The sequence below is a fragment of the Dermacentor andersoni genome, chromosome 7 (assembly GCF_023375885.2).
Source record: "Dermacentor andersoni chromosome 7, qqDerAnde1_hic_scaffold, whole genome shotgun sequence".
NCBI lineage: Eukaryota > Metazoa > Arthropoda > Arachnida > Ixodida > Ixodidae > Dermacentor > Dermacentor andersoni.
Window position 1 is genome coordinate 973293 of NC_092820.1, and position 23033 is coordinate 996325.

The 23033-nt window shown below is 44.5% G+C and overlaps 1 protein-coding gene across 1 annotated transcript in view; it reads left to right on the plus strand.

The window, feature by feature from the left end:
• The window catches only part of LOC129386042 (cytosolic endo-beta-N-acetylglucosaminidase-like), a 476321-nt gene that overhangs the window by 405661 nt on the left and 47627 nt on the right, over window positions 1-23033 (plus strand). The gene's annotated exons all lie outside the window — the stretch shown is intronic.

Here is a 23033-nt window from a genome sequence, read left to right on the forward strand (position 1 = left end):
TTATTAACTCAAGAATGCTAGGTACCTATTTGTTACCGCCCCGCGTCAAGGGCGTGCCAATCAGTCATCATCATCGACATTGTTGGACTTAACCAAAATAGGGTAACGATGCCTTCACTGTCGGTTTGGGTAAAAGAATGGTGACGAAACGGTGAAAGAGTTAAAGGAAATTTCGCAGGGATTTTCATGCGGTGACAATGAGTGCTGACGAAGTTTGACGTAGTAGACGTAAAATGTCAATAATGAAGAGTGAACAACACAGCTTGGGACCGAGCATCGAATTCGTTTTTAAACGCCATTGTTGATGGTCCAAACACAAACGTTACCTTTTGTAAACGTCGCTCAGATAGACTACATCAATGCGTGATTGCTTTTAGCGAGTTATCAATAATTTTTGTTTCTCAGAAAACATTTTGCAGGCTCCATTCGGGAAATCGAGCTAGCAGCCAGATTGGCCCTTTATGGCTGACCTCCAACATTAGCATCGCTTCTTTACCTTTTGACTAAGAACAATTTTTAACCAAGTGACTCTAAAGCAGGAGCAATCTCCGACTGTTAAAGCAGCTTGCAATCAGTGGAAGGATTGCGGCTTCACGCGAAGTCTACTCTACGCGAAGTCTACTCTACGCAAGTGTCATCCAGGTGACTTCCACGAAGCCAGAAGATACCCATAAGCGAACAGAAAATAACACAGAATTGCGCACATTCTGGCTTCTCTTCAAAACAGGGAAGTTGAAAATTAGAAACCGTATAATTTTCATCGTGTGGAAAAGGTCTTAGCGTGGAAGGTTGGGCTTGTTGGTGATAAAAGAGTATATTCTGTTGGTAAAAGAGTATATTCGTAGTATATGTTAGAGTAAATGCTGTTGGTAAAACAGTATATTCGTAAACAAGTTGAATATAAGGCAGTCGTTCTAGGTATTTTTATTGATTTTTCAATGGCCTTTGATTTAGTAAATCATAAAATATTCTTAAAGAAATTGCATTGCTATGGTATTTGTGAACAAGCCTTAACGCTTATTGACTCTTATTTATCAAACAGACAGCAGGTCGTTCAGATAAGCGACTCTATTTCCGGAGTGAAACCTTTGCTTGTGGAGTGCCACAGGGCAGTATTCTAGGCCCACTATTATTTAACATCTATCTTAATGACGTTGTAAATATTAATTGCGAGGCCAAATACATAATATATGCTGATTATACCAGCATTCTTTTTTCAGGGCATAATATTCACGAGCTTATAAGACTTGTAATCACACAATGAAAACCCTAGAGAGATGGTAAGCAGAAGATATGCGTATTAAGGAAAATAAAAAAGTTGTTATATTCCGACCAAAACAATAAAATTATTCCACGTCATGAAGGTATAGTACCGAGTACTCACGCTATTGAAATAGTTGACCATTTTACATGTCTGGTCATGTCTTTTTTTTCGTGAATATGAGCTAGGATTACCACGTAACACATGTCCTGCAAAAATTAGCTCAGGTGACAGGAGTAATTGGTCGGCTTCGATACTTCCAAAAGGAGTCAAGCTCCTGCTCTATCACTGACTCTCTAGCCCTCGTTTAAATTATTGCCAACTAGTATGGGTTCAACGAAGGTCACTTATCTAAATCAAATATATTTGATTCAGAAAATATGTATTAGGCATATTTTCAGTGTGCCTTTTGCAGCATCTACTAATGTTTTAGTCTGCAGTTCAGGAATAGTTAAAGTACACGAGACGTTAAGCAGAAAATTCAAATTAGAAACTAGTAAGAACATACAAATTTGCGCGTTCTGGCCAATTTAGGAATTCGTCATTTAAATTATCCCACGCGTCATGAAAAAATTGTGAAGTAGATACATTACAATTAAACACCGGAAAAGAGCGCTTGCCTTACTGTTCCCTCCCTTCTGAATCACTATGAACTTAACAATTATGACTTGTTTGATCGTTCTTATCAGGATATCCGCAAATTATATACAGTGATGTATAGCTCTGAGACTTCTACTGCTTAACACTTGTTTTATTACAAACCTTGTCTTATTTATCACCTCTATAACCATAGCGAATTGTTTCATCGGGTTTTATGTAACTGTTTGTAATAAGTTGATTTCTATATTGTCTTTTCCTGTACATTCGGTCTACTTATTTTAGATATTTGTAATTTGATAGCAATTCAGATATTCATTTTTTCTAAGAAACTGTTGTGTATATATTTTTATGACGACTGTAAAACTTTTTTAGTGTTTCTGTATTAACTTTACATTTCCATTACTTAGTGTGTGCCCATAGCACTACGCTCTCTGCTAAGTTTCAACTTTTTGTTTATTTTACAGTAGTGCTGTTCCCGCTCCGCAATTTTTCTATGTGGCTGTGACCTAGGCAAGCTGTTCTGACAAACAGCTTTTTGTCACACTCCTTCTTTCTGTATAACTGACAGAATGACAATAAAGATAGATTGATTCATTTATTGGAAAAAGTACACAGCGCAAAAAGAAAAATAACATGGACGCGAAACAGCGAGACGCCCACAGAGCTGACTGACAACACCTTATTCATGAAGCCATGAAAGGTGCTACCATGCGCAATATGTGAATGATCGACAAAAAGCTTCGAGCGTCAATTGCAATGCTGATAATGATAGCCAGATGCCGACAGTGCGCGCTGAATGTTTCATGTTCAAACCTTGTCAAGATATGCCATTTACCGAGGTAAAAGTTCAATCGAAAGAAAACTGACGCACGAGCTATCAAACTTCCTGATTAAATCTGCCTCAATTATTTGACGTGACAGCTGGCAACTACGTTTAGCCAAAACTTTGCTTTTTTCCAAGTAGGGCTTGAAGCCGTGATCGCGGCTGTAATGGCCCTGTAGAGTTTTGTACACACTGTTACGGTTCTCCCTGTGGCGATCATTTAAGCACCTTTGTGTCCCATGTACCTTTTTTCACAAGAGAGGGGGATCACATAGACGACGCCATGATGCAGGGTACTAAACCCTTCCATTGTTTAACCGTACAAAGGCCACGCCTAGCTTGTGAAGCAAACTTGCAAATCTTCGCTAGTTTTGTGGGACACATCATATACATGCGGAAGAACTGCAAGTGTTTTCGCTGGCGCATGTGGTGCTCGGTCAGCTTCTCCAGCCTTGATTTGCTTAAGGAGCTTTTCCGCGACAGCTGATACTAAAGCCTTCGTGCATCCGGCAGATAGCAAGCGCTCAACCTAAACACAATTTTTTTTTTTTTTTTTTTTGCGTAGAATCCAAACATGACCTTCTGAGGGCACTGACCAGGCACACATTAGCGATTCCTCTTTTGACTAATTTTGAGTGTGGTGACTGGAAAGAGAGAAGCGGTTTCCCGCTCCTTGGTTCGAATGACCAACACATATGTGTATTGAAATGGGGTTTATTGCAACTCGTTCGAGGTATCGCAGGTAGCCTTTGATCGCGAGTCCTAGCGCTTCGCATCAGCAGACCGAGCTCGGGTCTCGCGCCGAAGCGGTGGCAGTCCGCACAGTGCTACATGCATATTGCCCACTACAATTGCCCCCACGGCGAAGAGCCATACTGGTGACCTAAAGTGATGATATGATAAGGGTGTCGTGGTACGGCTTCAGGCGGCTCGCGGCGTTGGCGGCGTTTGTCTGAAGATGGCGTCACCGGTTCGACCACATAATTCACAGGCGATGTCAACGCGACGATCCGGTACGGACCCTAATATTTCGGAGCAAGCTTTGGGCTAAAGCCTGGAGCTCGGAAGGGCAGCCGAAGCCAGACGTGAGAGTCTACGGCGAAGGACGGTGTGAGCTGATCGTTGTCGTGGCGATCTTTGTGGATTCCTTGGGTATCCGACGTGAACGAGCGAGCCAGCTGGCGGCACTCTTCAGCATGGTGAGCAACTTCGGAAAGAGGGGTGAATTCATAGGCATCCGGGTGATATGGTAGTATGGTGTCTAGGGTAGTAGATGGTTCACCTTCATAAAGAAGGAAAAATGGTGAGAAGCCTGTGGTAGCCTGAAAGGCGGTATTGTATGCGTACGTCACAAAAGGGAGGACATCGTGCCAATTGGAATGATCAGACGCAACATACATGGTGAGCATGTCACCAAGGGTGCGGTTGAATCGTTCCGTTAGACCGTTACTCTGGGTGATACGCCGTAGTGGTGCGGCGAATAGTGAGGCACGCGGCGAGTAGCTCATGAATAACTTCGGACAAGAAGACACGGCCTCGGTCGCTGAGCAGTTCTCGCGGTGCGCCGTGCCGTACGATGAAATGCCGTAAGATGAATGCGGCGACGTCGCGACCAGCAGCCGAAGCAAGTGCAGCAGTTTCGGCATATCTTGTGAGGTGGTCTAGTGCGGCAATTATCCAATGATTTCCGTTAGCAGTGCATAGAAGAAGCCCATAAAGGTCGATGCCAACCTGAGCAAAAGGACATGCAGGACACGGTAAAAGTTGCAGAGGGCTTGTCGTATGAGGAGATGTCTTGCGTCGCTGACAGGCTGCACATGACCGAATGTATTTGCGGACATAAGAATGCATGCCGCGCCAGTAGTACCGCTGATGGAGCCGCTCGTAGGTTTTCAGGACGCCAGCATGAGCTTGTTGTGGGTCAGCGTGGAAATACGTGCATACGTCAGAACGCAAATGACGAGGGATAACTAGCAGTCATTTGCAACCGTCTGGCTGATAGTTTCAGCGGTACAAGATGGCGTCCCGTAGCACGAAGTGGGTGGCTTGGCGACGAAGGGCTCGAGGGCATGTAGCTGTTGAAGAACTGCTGAGAATATCAATCAGAAACACAATCCACGGATCTTTTCTCTGTTCGGACGGCATGTCAGTAACAGAAAGCGTAGCAACCACACACTATATGGATGAAGGTGGCGTTTCGGCGGATCACATGGGTGAACGGGAGAGCGCATCTGCTTAAGAATGTTGGCGCCCGGATCGATAGAAGACGCGAATGTCAAATTCTTGGAGCCGAAGAGCCCAACGTCCAAGACGCCCCGACGGGTCTTTCAGTGACGCAAGCCAACAGAGTGCGTGGTGGTCTGTCACAACGTCGAACCGACGGCCATACAAGTAAGGGCGAAATTTGTTTAAGGCCCAAACTATAGCCAAACAATCTTTTTCTGTGACAGAATAATTGGCTTCTGCCTTCGTGAGGGCACGACTCGCATATGCAACCACATATTCCGGAAAGCCAGGCTTGCGTTGCGCAAGGACGGCTCCAAGACCAACGCCGCTGGCATCGGTATGAACTTCGGTCGCTGCACTCGGGTCGTAGTGGCGTAGAACAGGCGGTGAGGTAAGCAGACGACGCAAAGTAGTGAAGGCTTGGTCACATGCCGGAGTCCAGTCGCGAAGGTCACCAGGGCCATCCAGGAGCTTCGTCAGGGAAGCGATGATGCAGGCAAAATTGCGCACAAGACGTCGAAAATAAAAGCATCATCATCATCATCATCATCATCAGCCTGATTACGCCCACTGCAGGGCAAAGGCCTCTCCCATACTTCTCCAACTACCCCGGTCATGTACTAATTGTGGCCATGATGACCCTTCAAACTTCCTAATATCATCTGCCCACCTAACTTTCTGTCGCCCCCTGCTACGCTTCCCTTCCCTCGGAATCCAGTCCGTAACCCTTAATGACCATCGGTTATCTTCCCTCCTCATTACATGTCCTGCCCATGCCCATTTCTTGTTCTTGATTTCAACTAAGATGTCATTAACGCGCGTTTGTTCCCTCACCCAAACTGCTCTTTTCTTATCCCTTAACGTTACACCTATCATTCTTCTTTCCGTAGCTCGTTGCGTCGTCCTCAATTTAAGTAGAACCCTTTTCGTAAGCCTCCAGGTTTCTGCCCCGTACGTGAGTACTGGTAAGACACAGCTGTTATACACTTTTCTCTTGAGGGATAATGGCAACCTGCTGTTCATGATCTGCGAATGCCTGCCAAACGCACCCCAGCCCATTCTTATTCTTCTGATTATATCACTCTCATGATCTGGATCAGCAGTCACTACCTGTCCTAAGTAGATGTATTCTCTTACCACTTCCAGTGCCTCGCTACCTATCGTAAACTGCTGTTCCCTTCCGAGACTGTTAAACATTACTTTAGTTTTCTGTAGATTCATTTTTAGTCCCACTTTCCTGCTCTGCCTCTTCAGATCAGTGAGCATGCATTGCAGTTGGTCCCCTGAGTTACTAAGCAAGGCAATATCATCAGCGAAGCGCAAGTTACTAAGGTATTCTCCATTTACTCTTATCCCCAATTCTTCCCAATCCAGGTCTCTGAATACTTCCTGTAAACACGCTGTGAATAGCATTGGAGAGATCGTATCTCCCTACCTGACGCCTTTCTTTATTGGGATTTTGTTGCTTTCTTTATGGAGGAGTACAGTGGCTGTGGAGCCGCTATAGATATCTTTCAGTATTTTTACATACGGCTCGTCTACACCCTGATTCCGCAATGCCTCCATGACTGCTGAGGTTTCGACTGAATCAAACGCTTTCTCGTAATCAATGAAAGCTATATATAATGGTTGGTTATATTCCGCACATTTCTCTATCACCTGATTGATAGTGTGAATATGATCTATTGTTGAGTAGCCTTTACGGAATCCTGCCTGGTCCTTTGGTTGACGGAAGTCTAAGGTGTTCCGGATTCTATTTGCAATTACCTTAGTAAATACTTTGTAGGCAACGGACAGTAAACTGATCGGTCTATAATTTTTCAAGTCTTTGGCGTCGCCTTTCTTATGGATTAGGATTATGTAAGCGTTCTTCCAAGATTCCGGTACGCTCGAGGTCTTGAGGCATTGTGTATACAGGGTGGCCAGTTTTTCTAGAACAATCTGCCCACCATCCTTCAGCAAATCTGCTGTTACCTGATCCTCCCCAGCTGCCTTCCCCCTTTGCATAGCTCCCAAGGCTTTCCTTACTTCTTCCGGCGTTACTTCTGAGATATCGAATTCCTCTAGATTATTCTCTCTTCCATTATCATCGTGGGTGCCACTCGTACTGTATAAATCTCTATAGAACTCCTCAGCCACTTGAACTATCTCATCCATATTAGTAATGATATTGCCGGCTTTGTCTCTTAACGCATACATCTGATTCTTACCAATTCCTAGTTTCTTCTTCACTGCTTTTAGGCTTCCTCCTTTCCTGAGAGCTTGTTCAATTCTATCCATGTTATGCTTCCTTATGTCAGCTGTCTTACGCTTGTTGGTTAACTTCGAAAGTTCTGCCAGTTCTATTCTAGCTGTAGGGTTAGAGGCTTTCATACATTGGCGTTTCTTGATCAGATCTTTCGTCTCCTGCGATAGCTTACTGGTATCCTGTCTAACGGAGTTACCACCGACTTCTATTGCACACTCCTTAATGATGCCCACAAGATTGTCGTTCATTGCTTCAACACTAAGGTCCTCTTCGTGACTTAAAGCCGAATACCTGTTCTGTAGCTTGATCTGGAATTCCTCTATTTTCCCTCTTAGCGCTAACTCATTGATCGGCTTCTTATGTACCAGTTTCCTCCGTTCCCTCCTCAGGTCTAGGCTAATTCGAGTTCTTACCATCCTGTGGTCACTGCAGCGCACCTTACCGAGCACGTCCACATCTTGTATGATGCAAGGGTTAGCGCAGAGTATGAAATCTATTTCATTTCTAGTCTCGCCGTTCGGGCTCCTCCATGTCCACTTTCGGTTATTCCGCTTGCGGAAGAAGGTTTTCATTATCCTCATATGATTCTGTTCTGCAAACTCTACTAATAACTCCCCCCTGCTATTCCTAGTGCCTATGCCATATTCCCCCACTGCCTTGTCTCCAGCATGCTTCTTGCCTACCTTGGCATTGAAATCGCCCATCAGTATAGCGTATTTTGTTTTCACTCTACCCATCGCCGATTCCACGTCTTCATAGAAGCTTTCGACTTCCTGGTCATCATGACTGGATGTAGGGGCGTAGACCTGTACAACCTTCATTTTGTACCTCTTATTAAGTTTCACAACAAGACATGCCACCCTCTCGTTAATGCTATAGAATTCCTGTATGTTACCAGCTATATTCTTATTAATCAGGAATCCGACTCCTAGTTCTCGTCTCTGCGCTAAGCCCCGGTAGCACAGGACGTGCCCGCTCCTTAACACTGTATATGCTTCTTTTGGCCTCCTAACTTCACTGAGCCCTATTATATCCCATTTACTGCCCTGTAATTCTTCCAATAGCACTGCTAGACTCGCCTCACTAGAGAATGTTCTTGCGTTAAACGTTGCCAGGCTCATATTCCAATGGCGGCCTGTCCGGAAAATAAAAGCAAAGACCGATAAAGCTTCGAAGCTCTTTGATTGTAGTCGGCCCCGGAAATTCTGCGACAGCACGAAGTTTGTCAGGGTCGGGAAGGATGCCGTCTTTGGACACGATATGGCCAAGTATGGTCATCTGGTGGGCTCTGAAGCGGCACTTTTTCAAGTTAAGTTGAAAGCCGGCGGTGGAAAGGCAAGTAAGGACTTCACGTAGACGAGAGGTGAGTGGTGAAATCAAGAGAGAAAACTACCACGTCGTCTAAATAACACAAGCACGTCTTCCATTTGAGGCCTCGTAGAATATTGTCCATTATCCTTTCGAATGTCGCGGCCGCATTGCAGAGGCCGAATGGTAAAACTGTAAACTCATACAGGTTATCAGGCGTAATGAATGCTGTCTTCAAGCGGTCGGATTCATCCACTGGCACTTGCCAATAGCCCGTTAGCAAGTCCAAAGAACAAAAGAATTGGGCACCATGAAGACAATCCAGGGCGTCATCTATGCGCGGTAGGGTATAATAATCTTTTCGTGTAATCTTGTTTAGGCGACGATAGCCCACACAGAAACGAATCGAGCCATCTTTTTTCTTAATGAATACCATGGGAGACGACAGAGGACTGCAGGATGGCTTGATAACACCACGTTCAAGCATGTCTTCAACTTGCTCGGCGATGACACGACGCTCGGTGGATGACACGCGGTACGGACGCTGGCGTAATGGTGCGTGATGTCCCGTATGAATGTGGTGAGAGACGGTACTTGTGCGGCCTAGTAATGCTTGGTTGCAGTCAAAAGAGGCGTGAAAATCATTTAAAAGAGCAATTAGCCGCTCACGTTGTGTCGGCTCGAGGTCACCGGTTAGATGGCACATGGGGTGTCAGTGCAGTTACGTTGGCAGTATCCACGTCGTCGGGAACAGGGAAATGCACAATAACGTCAGCGTCCACAGTCTGGATGGTACCAATAGTCTCGCCGCAGTGCGAAGCTAAAGTGTACGAATTTGGGTTAGAATATCAGTATTTCTGCAGCACCATGGTGAACCGTGAGGAGGGCGAAATGCAATATAGGCTGGCGGCGAATGAAGACGGCAGCGGGTGAAAACATGACCCTCGCTTCGGCAAGCGATGCACATGAAAGAGGGACAAATACAGCGCTGTGAGGGGGAAGGTCAGTATCTGAAGCTACGCAGATCCTGCTAACATCATGAACTTGAAAGTCGTGAGATGGCAAGTCGCAAAGAATGGAGAACTGAACCTCAGCACGTGTACAGTCAATGACGGCGTGATGGCACGACAGAAAATCCCAACCGAGAATCACATCGTGGGAGCAACAAGTTAACACAAAGAAATCAATCGAATACAATATGTATCGAATCAGCATGCTGGCAGTGCACATAGCGACTGGCTGAACTTGTGCACTGGCTCTTCTAAGCAATCGTACCGAAGACATCATGGTCACTTTCCATAATGCACGACAAGGCTTCTCACTAATCACGGATACAGCAGCACCTGTATCTACGAGCGCAAGAGATTTGATGCCATCAACGGACACTTCAATAACGTTAGCGGGGGGAAAACGAGGACATTGATGTTCCGACGATGACGCAGTTCGTGCCTCAGAAACTGCGCAAATCAGTTTTCCGCCTCAGTAGTACTGGCACTGGTACTGGCTTACGACGCACGAGTGAGAGTGAGCGCCGACTAGGGGAAGGCGAGCGACGAGTACCGTAGAGCTGTGACTGTGGTGCTGGCATGTCTTCAGCAGCAAAGACGACGCAGGTTGTGGTCGTTGAGGCACAGGGAATGGTCGAAAGCCGGAGCTGGGTGGTCGCGGGGTACCACAGGCATAGCTTATTGGGCGGTTGTCAGCAGTGCGCCAAGGATTTGTACCCTGCTGCTGTGCGCTGAAAAAGGGAGCCGCCGGCTGGAGGAGAGAACACTGGCGGGAGAGGCGCTGAAGGAGGAGGAGAAAATCGCGGCAGACGAGGCGCCCGTGCAACGGCTTCAGCATACGTCACAGGCGCGGCCACGGGAGCCGGCTGACACGAGGTGGAAGAGCTTCGGTCACTTGCTCTTGAATTATCTGTCGGATCGCTGGAGCCAAATATTGACAACGCTTCTCCGTGATCGGCAAAATCGGGAGCTGTCGCGCGACCTCCCCGCGCACAAATTCTTTTATTTGCGTCAGCAAAGTTGTGTGGTTGTCGCCAATAACCAATGCTGCTAAAGAATCTTACATAGGCGGTGGGCGCCGATCTAAGCTGCGTTGTTTCCGTAGCTCGTCAAAACTTTGGCACAAATTGATAACTTCGGCTGCGGTACGCGGATCCTTCGCTAACAAGATTTGAAAGGCGTCCTCATCGATGCCTTTCATAATGTGTTTTATCTTGTCCTGTTCCGCCATTGACGGATTCACGCGCTTACACAGGTCAATGACATCTTCGATGTAACTTGTGAAAGTTTCACCGTGATGTTGCGCGCGCCCCCGTAAGCGTTGTTCTGCGCGAAGCTTGCGCACAGCGGGGCGCCCGAACACTTCAGCGAAACTTGTCTTGAATGTGCTCCTCGTTGTGAAATCTTGTTCGTGGTTTCGGAAGCAGAGGTTCGCGATGCCGGCTAAGTAAAACAGTACGTTGTGCAACTTGGTGACGTCGCCCCACTTGTTATGCTGGCTCACCCGTTCGTAAGATGACAACCAATCCTCCACATCATGATCATCGGTACCGCTAAATATGGCAGGATCACGCTGGCGCAAAGCACCGGAAACGATGACCGCCGGAGGCTATGGTGCATCTTCCTGGGTGGTTTCGTCAGGCATGGTCGCAGCAGTCGGTAGCGTCCGGCTTTGGAGTTCCAGTTTCCGAGGTTACCCCGCAGCTCCACCAAATGAAATGGGGTTTTTGCAGCTCGTTCGAGGGATCGCAGGTAGCTCTTGATCACGAGTCCCAGCGCTTCGCATCAGCAGCCCGAGCTCGGGTCTCGCGCCGCAGCGGTGGCAGTCCGCACAGTGCCACATGCATATTACCCACTACAGTGTGGACATGCACAGCTTGACGTCCAAACACGTTGAAGTGCAACTTCGGCGATATCTTGAGGATGTCAAGGTAATAGAATATTTATGTTCCCGAGACCCCCTGTCACGCGTCTGATAGTAGAATTGTTTCGCAAATTCGAGAATAATTTTATATAAGCAACAAAGCGCAAATGCGAAACCTGACTAAGCAGCAGAGCGATCCTCTTCATGTGACGTCACGGGTGTCTCCACCGGGAAAGGTGCGCAAGGCATGCCGGTCTCACCCACTGGCAGCGAAAAGCAGCCGCTCGGCTAAATCGAGACCGTGCCGGATCTTCGGGTGACAATGTCAGCTGCACCAGCTCTTCACATCTGTCCAATATCGACAGGTGTGATTCTGACGAATCCGGTAGCCACGAATCACCGTTCGTATTCGACCCGCCATCACGAGAGCCAGCGCCCATGCGCTGCATACCGTGCTGCAACATGAAGACCAAGGGTAGCCCAAACCACTGATTTTATAAGTTAATTAAAAAAATTATGGGGTTTTACGTACCAAAACCACTTTCTGATTATGAGACACGACGTAGTGGAGGACTCCGGAACGTAGGGGAGTCCTCCACGTAGTGGAGGACTCCCCTGAGGTTCTTGAACAGTCATCTAAATCTAAGTACATGGGTGTTTTCGCATTTCGCCCCCATCGAAATGCGGCCGCCGTGGACGGGATTCGACCCCGTGACCTTGTTTTCGGCAGCCCAACACCATAGCCACTGAGCAATTACGGCGGGTTGATTTTATACGTGTTGCTTGCTATTTTAGGTGTTATACCTCTTCTCAGGGAAACGCTTCACATGCTCACTTTCCGCGTTTGTATCTCGCAAAAATGCCGTGGAAGTCCAAACCACCGACACCGACAAATGCACAAGCGGTGCATTTGTTTACATCGATCGACAGGTACAGCGATCACTCGTCGTTCGCTTGAGATATAGTACTAGCCGCGCATCGCTGACATCAAGGAATGCTACAACATATAAGAGCAGGCAGATATATTTTTATGTCAGCACCGTGGCATCATTCTGAATCGCGCTGATATGAGCGACCACGCACCTTCGAAAACAGGGAGCGCGAGACTGTAGTACTGGAGAGTTATGCTGCCCACTTATCATTCTTCGTATTTTCTTCCTGCACACAATATGTGCCGTAATGGGACATAGATGAGGCCTTTGGGCGTGTAATCGTTCATTTAGAAAACGCGTAGTTTTCTCGTGGAAACGCCGATGTTAGTATAGACATCGTTCCCTTACAAAAATTTTTATAGAAAGTCCATAGATAGTCTATAGACTGTGTATAGACATTTCTTTAGACTAGTCTATAGACAGTCTATAGACTTATGGCCAAATACTTTTTATCGACTAGTCTATAAAAAGTCTGAGTGTATAGACTGTCTATACACTGTCTATAGACAGTCTATAGACTTATGGCCATACTTTTTATATACTAGTCAATAAAAAGTCTGAATCTATAGATTGTCTATATACTTATGGCCATACACTTTTTATAGACTAGTCTATAAGAAGTCTGAGTCTATAGACTGTCTATAGACAGTCTATAGACTTATGGCCATACACTTTTTATAGACTAGTCTATAAAAACTCTGAGTCTATAGACTGTCTATAGACTTATGACCATACACTTTTTATAGACTAATCTATAAAAAGTCTGAGTCTATAGAGTGCCTATGGATTAATTAAAATTCATGTTTGTAGACAGTTGTCTGGAGAATGTCTATGGACAAGTGTATAGGCTTACAGTTCTACTTTTGTAGACTGAAGTCTATAGAATGTCTATAGATGACATTTGTCTGTAGACATCTTATACACTTCAGTCTACAAAAGTAGAACTATATATGCAGTTCTACTTTTGTAGACTGAAGTCTATGGAATGTCTATAGACAAATGTATATAGATAGTCTATAGACATTCTATAGACTTCAGTCTACAAAAACAGAACTTTATAATCCGATACACTTTTTTCTATGACATTCTGCAGACATTTGTCAACAAACATGAATTTTCATTAATCTATAGACACTCTATAGACACAGACATTTTATAGACAAGTCTACAAAGAGTGTATAAGGCCATAACTCCATAGCGGCTATCTACAAGTTATTTTACATTTTTGTTTACATGCGGTAGCAAAAAGTTTTGAATGTATTTATGCATGTGCACCTGTTCCTTTTCATCTGCACTTATGCATTACCGTTAGTAGATTAATAATGCTCCTGAACCAGCTGTACTTTCATATATGTTGCATAAACAGAAATAATTTATATAGTGCTGAATCATGCAGTGCAAAAAATAAAACAAATGCACCGGCAATGCAATAACCGTTTTTATTGCTCGATATAATAGATGAATTGCTTAAATTCATGTCTTATGCTATTATGGAAACAGATTAAATATTTACACTACTCCTTGGCAAGCATGGTCGCCAGGCTCGCCTTGACCTTTCTGTCATTAGTCCCAAAGGTGCTGCAGGTGTATGCTGCAAATAAGTAGATGTAGCAATATGAGGCAAAAATAACAAGTGTGTATTCTTTGTATGTTCATTAAGCAGCTTAATATATTTGCTCAAACCATCTAAGTCAATACTTAATGCGGCTTAACTATGACTAATGGCTGCTTGTCAATACAAATCAGTACCTTTATACAATGTTTTATTGCATGGTATGGTGTACAATTAAACAGTCACAACTGCTGCTCGTGCCAGCAACAGTATGTTCCCTTTTATGACAAGTTCATATATGATGCAATAATGTACTTATCCCAAATGATCTCTACATTATTGCTGAAACGTTACCCAGTTGGGCTGTCTGTACATCTTTTTTGGCTGGTAGTTAAGTATGCCGGTGCAGAGGGATATGCTCAGAAGACGTGACTGAAATATTCACAGTATCACGCCTAAGATTGTAATTTATTTTGCTTACATTTAAATGTCTTTCTCATACTTTTAAATGAATGGGTCATTGGCGATAACTTCAACAGAAGGCAGATGGGTTGATTGTATTGATATGGTCACTTAATTTCTTACAGGTAATGAGGCCTCTTGGGCATGCTAACAGGTTTCCGAGTTAGGTATACCACATGAGCACCCGAAATACCACACGAGCACTTTGTGTCATGGCACGACAGATATGCACCTCCTAGGAAATAGAACTGATAGTATAGTTCGAGTGAATTCTATCACAGTAAATTATTTAAGGTGCTTGGAAAGATGAAATTTTTTTCTAGGCTATCGAGGTTCAGGACGTTTAGTTAACGCAAAAAAAGACATACTGAGTAAGAAATGCCTTGTCAGTATGCTTGACTTTCCTTTTTTTTAATAAGTGGAACCAATTCCCCTCAATTTTTATAAGGTGAAAGGTTTTAAAAATATATTTAACCCAGAGATTCTCTGGAAACATTGTATGACATATAACAAGACTGCATACCTATGTTTCCATTTTAAAATTTCCCGATCTTTTTCCAAGCCTTCGCTGGCTGTTTTCATGAAAATTTTCTGGCAATCTATGACGCCTGCAGCTTAAGTGCAATAAAAAATATTGTGGTGTAATGCTTGCCAAGTACTGCCAGTCCATAATATTTAGATAAAACGAATAACACGTCAGTCACTTGACATGCAGAATTAGATTCAACTGACTTGAATCCCTTGTTTAAAAAAGCTGACAAGGGCTTTGGCAAGTTCGTAATTGATGGCCACACGAGTACAGCATGGAAGACACAGAGACACACGTAAAGCAAATGCAACAATGTGAGGGAAAACTATACAATGAGTTTTTTTTACGGTTCAATAGTAGTTTTCTATATAATTTGCTCTCATCACTTATGCCTCTAGTTAACTTTGTTTGCCTCTGACTAAAGACTACATGGCAATATTAATCAGTATCATTATGATGTTTCGTTATATTACAGTATGATGAGCAGTTAGACAACCGTAATGGTCGGCGGTGCCAGCAACGATACGTTTCGTTTCAAGACAGGTTCATGTGACACACAGTGTATTACTTATAAAAATAAAAGAAATGCGAGAATTCCAAATGATTCCTATAATAATAATTGTTGAAACAGTGATACCCGGCTGGACTGTGCACATTTTTCAGGTGTTAATGCAATATGCCCGTGCCGAACGAACATGCTCAGCATACTGACTGCACTTTTGAACAATCACGTTAAGATTTGCAATTTATTTCCGCTTAGAACAGTCTGCAATGTCTCTTTTCTCATACTTCGAAATGAATACATTTGACACACTTTCAGTAGAATGCACATGAATGGGGGCGTGCTGTTCTGGTTACTTATCAACTAAAACATGTTACGATCTGTTAGGTGTGTTGGTAAGGGTAGAACAAATGCAATGTCCACTGAATTATTTCAATAATAATTATTAACAATAATTATTTGCGTTATCTACTAAGAAAAGACCACCAAATTGATAATCTCGCTCTTTTCTTCTTTTGTACGGCGCATATAGTATGCAGCCTGTGCAAGAATACGGCACTACATGCAACAGTAATGAAAACCGGAACACTTATTACGCACGACAAGGGCTTCATACCATGCACGACTGGCACAATACGGATCTGCGCCAGCAGCTGCCTAGTGATTAAGAGCACGTAAACTGCATCACGCCGAAGCATCGAAAGGCGCTTAACGCTTTTCATATAGCTCGAAAGATAACTTCTGCTGCTAAACTGTTTAAAAAAGAGACAAAAACCAAATCTTCCAACTACCGTCAAACGCAATGCCTTCAGTTTAACGTGTAAAGGTGCTTCCCGGGGCGACTAATTTATTGTTCTCTAATTTTTTCGGCTAAGTTGCAAAGGTGCGAGTGACTGAACTTATCGCAGGTTTCATCCTCCAAAAGCGTTTGTGGTAGCATGTAAATAGATTGGGTGACTCTAGAGATTTCTGCTAGATATTTCTTCAAGTCTCGTTTTTCGCTTGCGGTAACTTCCCAAAATTATTTAGATTGGTTGCCAGGACCCTTAAATATACTGCTACTTTTAAACTATGCGAAAACGGCAGCGCACACACTGCTGATGCATGCCGCAAACACGGTCTTTCATCCGAGTACGCTAGCAGTTATTCAACTATACGTGTCTGAAAATTCTTGATGGTAACACGATTTCGAGATATATACGTAAAGCGTGTCACGATAATTTCACTACACATGCGGCGCAGCATTCATCGCGGCCGGATCAAGCGCCACGAAATGAGATCTACCACACTGGCTGCCCCCAACACACACAATCCGCTTAGTGGTAGCTCAGTTGCAAGTTAAAACATGATGTACTTCCTTTTCTACGCACCTAAACTATAATGCTCAAATCAACAAGCCCGAGCGATCGCTCGCCGTAAAACATTCCGTATAGTAGAAGCGAGAACAAGAGCGCGTTATCAAACCATGTCAACGACAAACCGACACTATACCCGAGTCGCCTGCGCTACATGCAGCCGGTTCGCGCTACAAAATGCATTCACATAATCATGAGCTATAGACGCAAATCATCTTTGCTAAAGCTTACCGTTCAGTGTAGTTGACGTATGATGCCACAAAGAAGACACGCATACACAGACACCAACGTTCAGGCAGACACCGCGCACCGGTACAACCATAGAACAAAGACTATCTTTAGAGAAGGGAAACTGTACCTTCCGCAGTAGTACGAAAATAAGCAGCGGCAGCGCACGGAACTTAGCGGGGGGGGACGCCAGATGGCGATGCTTAACACGGAAGCGGAAACGCAGTTTTTTTTTTTAGAGCAATATCCAATATGGCCGCTTCTCGCCGGTAGCGTGCGCTGGTACGCGCTGTGCTCGCCTGCTGGCTATGCATTCTATGGCTCTGCGGCATGCCTTGTTTTGGCTGCCGCGTAGCTGGTGCGCTCTAATTGCCAGGAGAAAATGAGCCTCTACTGACGCCCATACAAACTAGACAAGTGAGTGAACTGAACGTGCGACTTTATTGGCAGAAGAAAAGCAGTGTCCCTGTACATTCTCGTTCAACAACAAAAATAAAATTTGCAAGTCGAGATACGCTGGAATAATTAACGCGAGCTCCCACTTCGTTGTCGCACCTGGCGGTCTGGTAACAAGCGACAACCAGCAGTGCAAACAGATTGGACAGAGCGTCCCACCTGTTTGAACCGACAGTTGCCGCTGAAAGTGAGCAGCTTGCATTGCGAAGCAATCGGGTGGCGCAAGCATCTGCTGCCGCAGCCAACACAGTAACATGGACTACCCGCCACTTCAGAGTTCAAACTCCTTTCCAACCTGCATGTTTTTTTTGTTCTTTCGGGGGCCGCTAAAGTGTCGCTCGCACTTCGCGCCCCACTTTGTTTCAATGTGTTCATCGTTCGTTTCATGGGCATCAGCTTTGGCAGCCACTTTTGTGGGCCTTTCCACCCACGTGGCTAACAACATCGGACACATCAGACCATGCGAGCACGTATGCTGGTCTCCATTCATGCCAGACCGCGGCCGCCGAGGAAGGCCGCAAGCACAATTTGCCCACGGTTCATGTGAATTGGGAGTCCATGTCACTGTGCGGACTGCAGCAGCAGGTGCTTACCTCGAGAGACTGCTACCCAATGCAACTGACCAGGCCGCCACATCCGAGAACCATGACCAAGAAGGACAGCATCTCAACGAAACTCTGCAATCAATCACTTCAGCGTACCACTCGCATAAGGTTCACTGTATACTCTATACATTGGTTAACATCAACATGGCATCAGCGAGCATTCGCGTACATGGGTGGCTTGCGGCACATTCAGCCGTTAGAATACAGGTATAGTGCTTGCCTTCCGTCGCACCTGGCGGTCTGGTAACAAGCGACAACCAGCAGTGGAAACAGATTGTTTTGAACCTGTTTTGCTTCAGTACCTGGCAAAAACCCAGTCTTCCCAGCAAGGAGAGCAATTCTGGATGAGACCAGCAATGCAATATGGGGATGAGAAATCTTGCATTTAAGTAGGAAGCCACTACGCTCTCTAAGAAATAGAGGCCAAAAACAAGAAGGCAAATGCTACATAGCAAGAATTGCTTGACCTGTGCGTTTGGATGAGGGGGAAGAATTGGCTCGAAGAATAATTGACAATGAAAAAGCTTTTATACTTGACACAAATGGAATTTGACAAGGCCAGGAAGCTAAGTAAGAAAAGAAAACCAAAATCCACGAGTCATTGAAGTGAAAAAGAAAGGAACTGTTACCCTTACTTTTGCAAGGCACCCCGACAGTTGCCTACTGCAGCTTCTCCAGTTTTCTTTTCGCAGCAGATTTAGGTGCTTTTGACAAGCTTAACTCCCGGTTTTTCCACCGCAAATGCCAAAGAAGTCTAAGGTGGACATAGAGCTGCAGAAATTGCTGCTTGCAGACTGAACTACAAAATGGCAGATTGCCGGTCTCCTCTGCCACAATGGAAAACAATTCACTTGTAACACCTTGATGGTGTACAACAGCCTCTACTGCGTGTGTGAATTTGTCCTGAAGCTTCACGACATACGCATATGCTGCGTCAGTTGGAACAGTTAAATGGCCGAGGGTTTTGCCGCTTATGGGAACAGCTTTAAACATCATAAATAACTGACTAGGTTTTGCAAGGTCCTGGTTGCTTTCCTTCAGGAGGTCGTGGCACGAGCTGCACTGACTTTTCTTTAGGAATGCATGTATAAGATATCCACACACATATCAAACTATGTTTGACTCAAGCACGTCATCACTTGCTTCTACACTACTTTCAGGGAGCCCTTCTGTAAAAACAGCACTTGTGGAGCTAGGGGCCCCTTCAGTCGGGCTGATAAGGTTGGTCAGTTGCAGCGACTTAAGTTGAGTTAACAGAAACCCCTTCTCCTCACAGTTACTGTTGTCAGAAAGCTTGAAAAGCTTTGACACAACAATGTCCAGTAGACCGGCACAAAACTGGTAGACATTTGGAGTTTCATTGCAACCATGCAGCTGCCGAATGAGCCCGAACATATTCTTAATTGGGTCCTGATTGAGTCGCCGGGTTAGCAAGAATTGAAAATTAAAAGAGTGGTGCAGACTGAAATAATCAGAAGAATAAGAATGGGCTGGGGTGCGTTTGGCAGGCATTCTCAAATCATGAACAGCAGGTTGCCATTATTCCTCAAGAGAAAAGTTTATAACAGCTGTGTCTTACCAGTACTCACGTACGGGGCAGAAACCTGGAGGCTTACGAAAAGGGTTCTACTTAAATTGAGGACGACGCAACGAGCTATGAAAAGAAGAATGATAGGTGTAACGTTGAGGGATAAGAAAAGAGCAGATTGGGTGAGGGAACAAACGCGAGTTAATGATATCTTAGTTGAAATCAAGAAAAAGAAATGGGCATGGGCAGGACACGTAATGAGGAGGGAAGATAACCGATGGTCATTAAGAGTTACGGAATGGATTCCAAGGGAAGGAAAGCGTAGCAGAGAGCGGCCGTAAGTTAGGTGGGCGGATGAGATTAAGAAGTTTGCAGGGACAACTTGGGCACAATTAGTACATGACCGGGGTAGTTGGAGAAGTATGGGAGAGGCCTTTGCCCTGCAGTGGGCAGAACCAGGCTGATGATGATGGCTCCAGATGCCCATATGCATATGCCGTCCGCATATGTTTCAAGAAACATATCAAGAAAAACAGCTCCAACTAACCGACGCCGACTTCTTTCCTGTTCAAAAGTGGATGCCAAGTCGATAACACCGTCCATTAAAAAACGGTCTCTTCTAAACCCGTGCATAAAATCAGGAAAGCAATTATTTTTCTCTAGAAACCATTCCAGCCTTGACCAGACCATTCTTTCCATTACTTTGCCGACGCAACTGGCTAAGGCGATCGGCCTGTAGGAGGAAAGCTTGTTAGGGCACTTCCCCGGTTTAAGCTGCACTACAACTAGACTGCAATTCCAGCTACCTGGAACATTTCCTGTCTCCCGCGTCGTATTATAAAAAGAACACAAAAATGAACATACTCAATAAATATATACACTCTGTTTAAATGAGTGGTTTCGGGAAGCAGGAGAAACAGCGTTTGCCATAAGAATGCATCTACAGAGGCTGCATATGAAATACAGGTAATCTCACCATTCCAATTCTAGATTCTCAATACTGCCAATAAATGCGTTGGCAGATGGGCAGTTTACGGCTCTAGAGGGTAGTATGTTCCAATGGAAAATGGCGTGTGGGAATAAAGAGTACTTGTGAGTGTTATTATGGCTGGGATGGTGTCGTATTGATTTATTATGGTTGGTTCGGGCAGAAAGTCTGAATGGCGCTTGAATGTATGTTGCTCGTGGTATTCGATAGGAGCCGTGATAAAGCAAGTATAGAAATTTTAATCTGGAAATTATTCTACGTTGAGCCTGTGGTTGAACGTTAGCCTTCACGCGCAGGTTCGTAATGCTCGTTTGACTTGAATATTGTGAATATATAAATGTCAGTGCGAAGTTCTGTATGCGTTCGAGTTTGTCGGTTAAACACTTGTGGTGCGGGGCCCAAATAATGCCTGCATACGCTAAAGCGGGTCTAATGAGGGTTCTCTATGCATTTAATTTAACACTATGAGGTGTGTTTTTAAGTTCTCTTCTCAAGAAATGCAGTTTACCTAGCGCCTTGTCATACATGTTAATTATATGAGTTTCCCAATTTAATTTCGTTGTAAGAGTGACCCCGAGATATCTGACCTCATCGTATTTTCTGAGTGGTATATCGTTTATTGTGTATGTAAACTGAAGCGCATTTTTCTTGTGTGTGAAGGAGATAGTGGTAGTTTTTGATACATTCAGTTTCAACCCCCCTATGTTGCACCAATTTTGTATAGCAGCTAACGAATCGTTTAGTTTTACCTGATCCTCTCTGGTATTCACTGTTGTGTACACTACGCAATCATCGGCGAATAGGCGCATTTGAATAGGCGGCTGAACGCATGAACGAATATAATTGATGTAGATCAGAAATAGGAGCGGTGGAAGAACCGAGCCTTGTGGAACACCAGAAAAAACATTTATGTAATCAGACATATCATTCACAGCTACGCATTGCTTTCTGATTTCGAGATAGTTCTTGATCCATGGTACTGTTTTCTCGTGTACACCAATGGCAATTAGTTTAGTAACAAGATCTGGATGAGGAACAACGTCAAAGGCCTTTGAAAAATCTAAGAAAATGGCACCTATTTGGCTTCTGTTATTTATTGCGGTAGCTACATCATGGCTTATCTCAGCTAACTGAGTAATAGTACTTAGACCTGAGCGGAAGCCATGTTGCCGGCTGTATAGCAGGTTATTATTCAGTGCAATATTATTTCCTTGTAAATAATATGTTCGAATAATTTATGGATGCACATGTTAATGAAACAGGTCTATAGTTACTTACGTCGGGTTTAGAGCCAGATTTGTGCACAGGTATTACTTTGGCCCTTCGCCAGTCGTCAGGTATCACTGAAGTTTCCAAAGATCGCCTGTAAATTACGTATAAATATTTTGACGTCCAAACTGCATGTTCTTGCAAAAAGGCATTTGATATAAGATCAGCGCCGCAGGGTTTCTTTACATCTAGTTTTTGTGTGTGTCGAAAAATTCCTTCTTGGTCGACATCTATTTCGGGCATTGGATTGTCGAACTGATACCGTGGAGAGGGGCCGTTAAAGGTAGTTCTGGTAAATACAGATTGAAAAAATTCATTAAATTTGCTTGCTATGACGTCAGGCTGAACAACCGTCTCGTTCGAAACAGTAATCTGCCATACGGTGTGCCGCTCCCTCAATAGGTAGCGCCAGAATTTTTGTGGTTTATTCGTCATGTAAGAAGGCAGAGTAAGACTGAAAAAACGCTCCTTGGCCATGTGGATCTTATATTGTAGTAGGCGTACGAGATCTTGACGGTCACGTGTGGTTTTCTTTCTGCGCTTCCTTCTGGAGGGAATGTAGTTTTATTCACAAAAATGTACAGTATGCTTAAAACGTAACCATAATTCATTTACGTCATGAAGTAATGAAAACTGCAGAAAGCAGGCGTTTAAATATTCAGAGGTAGCATTGTCATCTGGTCTTGAGTAATCCCTGATAACCGCAATCAATGGCTTAATGCGTTCACGGTTTCCTCAAATTGGGCCGGAGAATACAATCATTTTATGGTCCGAAATGCCATTTTCAACGTTTAATGTGTTATTTTGAAATAGACTGCTTACGAACATCAGATCAAGCACAGAACATGACGGACCGGCTGTTCTAGTCGGTCCGGAAACTAGCTCGAGAAGGTAAATGACATAAACAATAGAGATTCAGCCCTTTTTGTGTCAGAGCTGTTGTGCGAAAGATTAGTCCAATTGATTCCTGGTAAATTTAAATCACCTGTGATGGTAATATTGGAACCTGAATTAGCGTGTTGTGCAATGTAATCGTGGATAACGTCTAGGTGTTCAGGGGGCGCATTCGGAGGTCAGTGTACACCACCCCAGAAATATGCTGTTTCCATTAAATGTAAGTTTACACCATACGCTTTCGTGGTCAGGTATGCTGTTTAAAACTGTGAATTTTATGTTACATTTAATTGCTACAGCTACACACCCCCCCCGCGATTCTCTGTCTTTCCGTATGAGCCGATAAGAAGGTGGAAACACTTCGGAATCCTGGACGCTTTCGTGAAGCCAGGTTTC